The following is a 7,465-nucleotide window of genomic DNA, read 5'->3' as shown; positions in this document are numbered from 1 at the left end:
ATGGAAGATTTAAACTTCTTCAGGGTAGGCATACCTTGAAGAGACTTCGCAGTGGAGTAGCAAATCAGCACATTACAAACCACCCCACCAGCCTCCGGATCCAGCACATTATCCTCTGCAACTTCCGCCACCTTCAACAGGACCCCACCGCTAAGCACATCTTTCCCTCTCCACCCCCCTCCGCTTTCCGCAGGGAATGATCCCTACGCGACTCACTTATCCACACGTCCATCCCCATGGATTTCCCACCCGGCACTTATCCCTGTAAGCGTAAGTGCTACACCTGTCCCTACACCTCCTCTCTTGCCACCATTCAGGGCCCCAAACAGTCCTTCCAGGTGAGGCAACACTTCACTTGCGAGTCTGTTGGGGTCATCTATTGCATCCAGTGCTCCCAGTGCGGCCTCCTCTATATCGGTGAAACCCGACACAGATTGGGGGACCACTTCGTCGAGCACCTCCACTCCGTCTGCCACAACAGACAGGATCTCCCGGTAGCCACCCACTTCAACTCTGCTTCCCATTCCCATTCAGATATGTCCATACATGGTCTCCTCTACTGCCATGTTGAGGCTAAGCTCAGGTTGGAGGAGCAACACCTCATATACCGTCTAGGTAGTCTCCAGCCCCTTGGTATGAACATAGAATTCTCCAACTTCCGGTAATTCCCTCCCCCTCCCCTTCCCTTCCTCTATCTCTATTTCACATCACCTCCCTCATAGTTCCGCCTCCTTCTACCACTGCGCATTGTTCTCCTGCCAATCACCTCCCTGCTTCCCCTCCCCCACCCCTTTGTCTTTCAAATTACTGTTTTTTTCAACTACCAGCTTTCTTCAAACCCTCCCAAAGTTCTTCCTTCAGTCCTGACAAAGGGTTTTGGCCCAAAACGTCGACTAATCTTTTCAACTGATGCTGACTGACCTGCTGAGTTCCTCCAGCACATTGTGAGCTGTTCTCACAGTCCTTTGCAGAGACTTCTGATCCAATGCGCTATTGCTCCCATACCAGATGGAGATGCAACTTGCTAAATATAATGGGATAAAATGCATCCCTTGTGAATAGAAAGCTTTTTAGTTTACAATAAGTTATATATTCAAACTTCTCCAAATAAATAGTATCAACATTTCTATTTAGTGGGATTTTTAATGTAAATACAGTAAGGTAATCTCTCAATGAAGAATCCTTAGACAGATATTGTTCTAGTAATAATTTTCCCACTTCCCTTTCTGCATCCCCCCCCCCAACACAACCCATTCCCAGTCCACAGCTCCCCCTTCCCCCAAGCTTCTGTTATTGCCTTCTTCATGACAACCGTGTTGAACTCGACAATAGACAGCAACTGCATGTCACGTTGGGAAGTACATATTTTGCAACATCAGCTTTTACTTGGCACAGTTCCACTTCTGACTTAGTTTTGCTGTGCACATACTCATGTGTTCAATAAATATTTTCAGGTATAAAACCATTTATTGACTCTAAAAACTTCATGTGTGCAGCTTTAGTTCTGAATCATAAGTGCAATGCATTAGTACACCTGATTGCATTTGATAAATTAAACAATATGGTTCCTCATCTGCCAAGAGCATGTGGTGAAAGTGTGCAATCTACGAAGCAGTGGTGTCACTCTCCATGAAATGTGGCTTTGACATTTGCTCCAGCAGACTGAATCATGCATGCACTGAACACATGAGATGAGATCCACACAATAGCAGGAAAATCACCCCCACCTGCGCTTTAAGAACATGACCTTTAAATATTTGTTCCTATTCATTGTGACAAAAAAATGAAAATGGCAGTTAGAAATCAGGAGGTGACTCTTGCTGAAGACCAAAGGGTGGGTAGCCTTCTCATATATAAAATAAGAGAACTTTACTGAAGGTCTTGTTGAACCTTAAGGAAAAACAGGAGGTGGAAGAGAGATACAAAGGCAAATCACTTAAAGGGGATAAAACAAGGAAGGATAAGGAGCAGTGACATAAATTTGGAATATCATATTGCCTGTATCGGTAATGTGATCATAGAATTGCTGAATTGTTGTAAAAATACCAATATTGCAGAAGTTTGAAATATGCCCTGGTCTTTGAAATGTATTGCCATTCTTTTAGCTTCACTGGGTCTTAACTCAGAACTACTCAACATTATTATGGACTGCATAATACCAGAAGGACTGCAGTTCAAGAAAATGGGTCACTGCCCTCTTCACAACAGCAGTTAGACATCAACAATAAGTAGTGGGCATAGATAGGATAGACAGTGAGAAAATTTACCTAATAACATAAACATCTAAAACCAGAGGGCATAAGTTACAGAGTAGGAAAGTTAAAGGGGAATGGGAGATTTTTCTTTTACCCAGAAGTGGTTGCAATCTAACCTGAAAGGGTGGTGAAGAGTTAGCTAATTGACTGTTAATTCACTTTTTTTAAAGGTGTTCAACAGCACTATAATAAATTTTCTGATGAACTGTGGAAGTTTAAAGGAAGCAATGGGAACTAGGTCATCGGTGAGTTAAAAGGGAGCAAGTTTAAAGTGTGAGAGTGTGTGTGTGTGAGAGAGAGAGAAAAAGAGAGGGGGAAGGAGAGAGAGAGGGGAAGGAAAGAGAGAAGGGGAAGGAGAGAGAGAGAGAGAAGGAGAGAGAGAGAGAGAGAGAGAGGGGAAAAAAGAGAAAAAAAGGGGAAAAAACCCAGGACCTTGGAGAATTTCAAGGGAACTGGAAGCTGGGGCCCCAGCGAGCTTGAAGGGTTTGCAGGAATCATTAACCACAGAGCCAGATGCCAAGCAGTCAGATAGCTGACTATATGCTCCCTGTATGTTATGAGCAAGAAGATAACATATGAAAGAGCAGAACCTATGGACTAAAAAGAATGTCGGTAAGGTCTATAATGATTATTTTGCAACTGTCTTCACAAAAGAATGATGGTAATGTAAAGGTGACTGAGTATGAAATACTAAACACCTTAATATAGAAACAAAGTATTAAGGGATTTATCCTCTTTAAAAATGAGTAAATCACAGGCCTGAGTAAAAAATATCCCAGACTATCAAAATACGCAAGAAAGGGAAGTGAGGAGGCTCTGACTACAATCCTCTTACTGGTGATGCCAGGGTCTCGTAGGACGGTCGATGCTGTACCCATTGTTTGACAGGGCAGTAAGGAGTAAACCAAGTAATTGGAGGCCAGTCAGTTTATTCAAAGGAACAATATTAAATTTCATTTAGAAAGGTATAGTTTAATCAGAAGCACATAGTAAGGATTTCTCAAGGATCATGTCTAACTAATTTGATTGATTGAATTCTTTGAAGAGGCAACAAGAAGGGTTGATGAGATCAGTGCATTTGTTGAGTTGATGACACCATGCGAGGAGACATCACCAATGCGCTGTTGATTGTTGTGTGTCCTCCAAATGCTTGGTCTTTGTATACTTTTCAATCAGCTGATTGGCTGTAAAGCGACTTGACCAACTTTCCCAAGTCTCTACCCATGAAGATCAAGAGGGGCACAAGTTCAACTGGATATCAGTGAAAGTCCCGGCGCAAGCAAACATGCAGCATGCAAGAGAATTGCTAGAAGCGTGGTTTTCCACAAACAATTCTGTAAACAGACACATAGACCTCGATTCTATTTATGAGCCGATGCAGGCAAAATTCCTGACCACAATGATCACAAGACAAGACAAAGGATCAGTGGTAGGCCATTCTGCCCATCGAGTCTGCTCCGCCACTCCACCATGAGCTATACTATTCTACCGTTTAGTTCCAATTTCCGGCTTTTTCCCCATATCCCTCAATACCCTGACTAATTAGATACCTATCAATCGCCTCCTTGAACACTCTCAATGATCAGGCCTCCACAGCTGTATGTGGCAACGATTTCCATAGATCCACGACCCTCCGGCTAAAAAAATTTCTCCTCATCTCTGTTCTAAATGGGTACTCTCTAATTCTAAGACTGTGGCCTCTTGTCCTGGACTCACCCACCAAGGGAAACAGCCTTTCCACATCTACTCTGTCCAACCCCTTCAACATTCGAAATGTTTCTATGAGATCCCCTCTCATTCTTCTGTACTCTAATGAATACAGTCCAAGAGCCGACAAACACTCCTCATATGTTAGCCCCTGCATTCCAGGAATCATCCTTGTAAATCTTCTCTGAACTCTCTCCAACATCAGTACATCCCTTCAAAGATAGGGGACCCAAAACTGCACACAGTATTCCAAATGAGGTCTCACCAGTGCCCCATAGAGCCTCATCATCACCTCCTTACTCTTATACACTATTCCTCTTGAAATGAGTGCCAACATAGCATTCGCTTTCCTTACTGCCGATCCAACCAGGTGGTTAACCTTTAGTTAACCTGCACGAGGACCCCCAAATCCCTTTGCACTTCTGATTTTTGAATGATCGAAGTTCGCCACACAGCCAATCAGCGACGAGATTTCGTCTCCACGTCACAATTGAGTTTCCAAAATGATGTCCAATCTGCTGATTGAAAAGTATACAAAGACCAATCAACAGCGCAGACGATGTCTTCTTGCATGGTGATGAAACGTTTGCAAGTAAATTGCCAAGATTGGGGAACAGCTCAACCCAACCAACAACCACCCGAACTACACACCTTCTGATTTATTTCCATGACCATATTTCCTTACAACTAGTAGGGAGCTATTTCAGCCCATCAAATTTATGCAAACTCAGAATAATTCTATTCCACATACATTTTTCTCCTGCTATTTATCCCCATTCCCCCCCTTCCCATTTCCACCAACATCAATAGTTGGGGGGGGTGATGTACTGGAGAGGATGCAGCATGTTGACTGGGTTGGAATGAGGAGAGACTGGATAAAATGCATTTGTTTACCTAGGAGGCTAATGGAAGACCTGATGGAGGTGTACACATGACAAGAGGCATAGGCAGTGTAGATAATGAGAAACTTATCCTCGTAGCAGAAGTGTCTAACACCAGGGGGCATGATGAAGCCCTGATGAAGGATCTCGGCCTGAAATGTCAACTGTTCATTTCAGACCCTGCCTGACCTGCTCAGTACCTCCAGCATTTTGTGTGTGTTGCTCAAGATTTCTAGCATCTCCAGAATCCTTGTGTTGCCAGAGGGCATACGTTCACAGTAGGGAGTGAGAGGTTTAGAGAGGATTTGAGGAAGACTTTTTGTTCACCCAGAGGGGGGTTATAATCTGAAATGCACTGCCCGAGAGGGTGGTGGAGACAGCTACTCAAATTTAAGAAACATCCAGACAAGCACTTGACAAGCAAAGGATAATGGTTGATGAATTATTTTGTGACTCAATATTTATTATCATTTATTTATCAGTTTTATTATTAATTACTTTGTTATTTGCACAGTTGATCTTCTTTTGCACATTGGTTGTTTGTCGGAGATTGTGTGTAGTTTTTCATTGATTCCATATTTCTTCGGTCTGTTGTGAATGCCTGCAAGAAAATGAATGGTGTATACCTACTTTGATAATAAATTCATTTTAAACTTTGAACAAAGGATGTTACTGATGGAGTTCCATGCAGATCAACATTTGGTCCTTGATTTTAGTAATATATGTAAATAACTTCAACCTGAATGTACTAAAACTGGCCATGAGATTGTCAGTAAGGAGATGATTGCGCTGCTGGCATTTCTTCTTCATGAGTGAGTGAAAATGCAAGTGAGTGTCACATATTTGTATGATGTGCAGGTTGTAGAGGTGACAATGTGCATGTTCTGAGGCATGTGTGCGTTGTAAAGCACGTGCATGTAGATGAGGAGAGGTGATTGACAGACAATGTTGTTAGATTGAGTAAAGGAGGTGTGATGGCTATGTCCAGGTGTGATTGCAGTGGTAAAGAGTTCTACGAAACAGTGATCACTTTCCATATCATGATAGTGGTTTCTTTAGGGATGCAGAGCTGACTGAATTCAGCAGTCCTTGCAGTGTAGCAGCATAGCCCTCAGTTCACTGAGTTTGAAGTCCAAGGTCTCAAACTCAGCACCAAGCTCTTGGTTTATCCTCATGTATGTTTCAAAGAGATGGACAACACTTGGCAAGCATCTCAAAGCATTGAAGAAGGACTACTAATGCTTACCCCACAAAATCCATCAAGTCCATTGGCAGGCCAGATAGACCAACATTAATGTTTTTTCTCTCTCCCCCAGATTCATTCCTGGCATCAAGGCTTTGATTATACTCAACCAGCTCTAATGGGTGGGCCAAGATCATCTGCAATTCCTACACCAGAATCCAGCTCTCTTCTCCAAATTCTGTCACAGCAAGAAATTTTCAGAAAACCCTTTGAGTATGTTCTCAAAGACACGTTGGAAAATCATAATACCCTCACAAACTTGTGAATATATCTGGCCTGCAACCAGAACATAGAGAAGTTTCATCTGGAAAAGCTCTGAACAGCATAAACTTCAATGCTGTGAGTACCAGGAAACCAAACACAATTAGCAGGAGAGCATAACTTTGCATACAACATACACACCCGTTCCACCTGTGATAGATCCTGCGGATGTCGCATGCGCCTCTTTACTCATCTCAGAACCAACAAAACTGTAGTGGAAGCACATCAGCAACTCCAAGGCATCGCCAAAGGAGAACGCATTGTTCATAACAAGCTTTACAGAAAAAAATTAGATACTGTGCCAAGTAGCATAGGTTTCTCATGCATCGATATTCCAATGCATTTAATTCCACCCCACTGAATTTTTAGGTCATGGACATTAATATCTCCCTTTTCTACAAATAAAAAATTGGTAACTGTTACTCTTAATTAATAACAAAGCTAATTTGACAAATAAAATATATATAATTAAAGCACCTGACTTATACGAAAGTATGAACATATAAAGTTCATAGAATTCATTGAAATGTACAGCACAGAAACAAGCCCTCTGGGTCCACCTGATTTACTCTTACTATGACTATGATAATCCCATGTGCCAGCATTTGACCTGAAGTCTTCCTTGCCTTTCCTCTCCAAGAACCCTTCCGAATGCCTTTTAAACATTGTAAGAGTATCTGCCTTCATCTCTGGCAGCTTTTTCAATATTCATCACGCTCCATGTTTAAAACTTACTTCTCAGGTCTCTTTTAAACTTCACCTCTCATGCCTTAAGTCTATGCCTACTAGTTCTAGACCCCACTGCCCCAAGAAAAAGATTCCAACCATTTATCCAGAGCAACACACACAAAATGCTGGAGGAATTCAGCAGGCCAGGCAGCATCTAAAGAAAAGAATAAACAGTCGACATTTCAGGCTGAGACCCTTCATCAGGACTGGAAAGGAAGAGAAGTATGGGTGCAGTAAGTAGGAAGCACAAGGATAACTTCACTTGGCTGCTATTATTCATTTGTGTTAGCAGCTGAAATTTGTCACATTTTTGTGCTTTGGAAAACATGAGTGGGTTTTCCCAAGACCAGGTTTTCATAGTACTTCATTGACAGTAGCTGTGCTATTTA

The sequence above is a fragment of the Mobula birostris genome, chromosome 11 (assembly GCF_030028105.1).
Source record: "Mobula birostris isolate sMobBir1 chromosome 11, sMobBir1.hap1, whole genome shotgun sequence".
NCBI lineage: Eukaryota > Metazoa > Chordata > Chondrichthyes > Myliobatiformes > Myliobatidae > Mobula > Mobula birostris.
Note: the sequence above shows the minus strand (reverse complement) of the source record.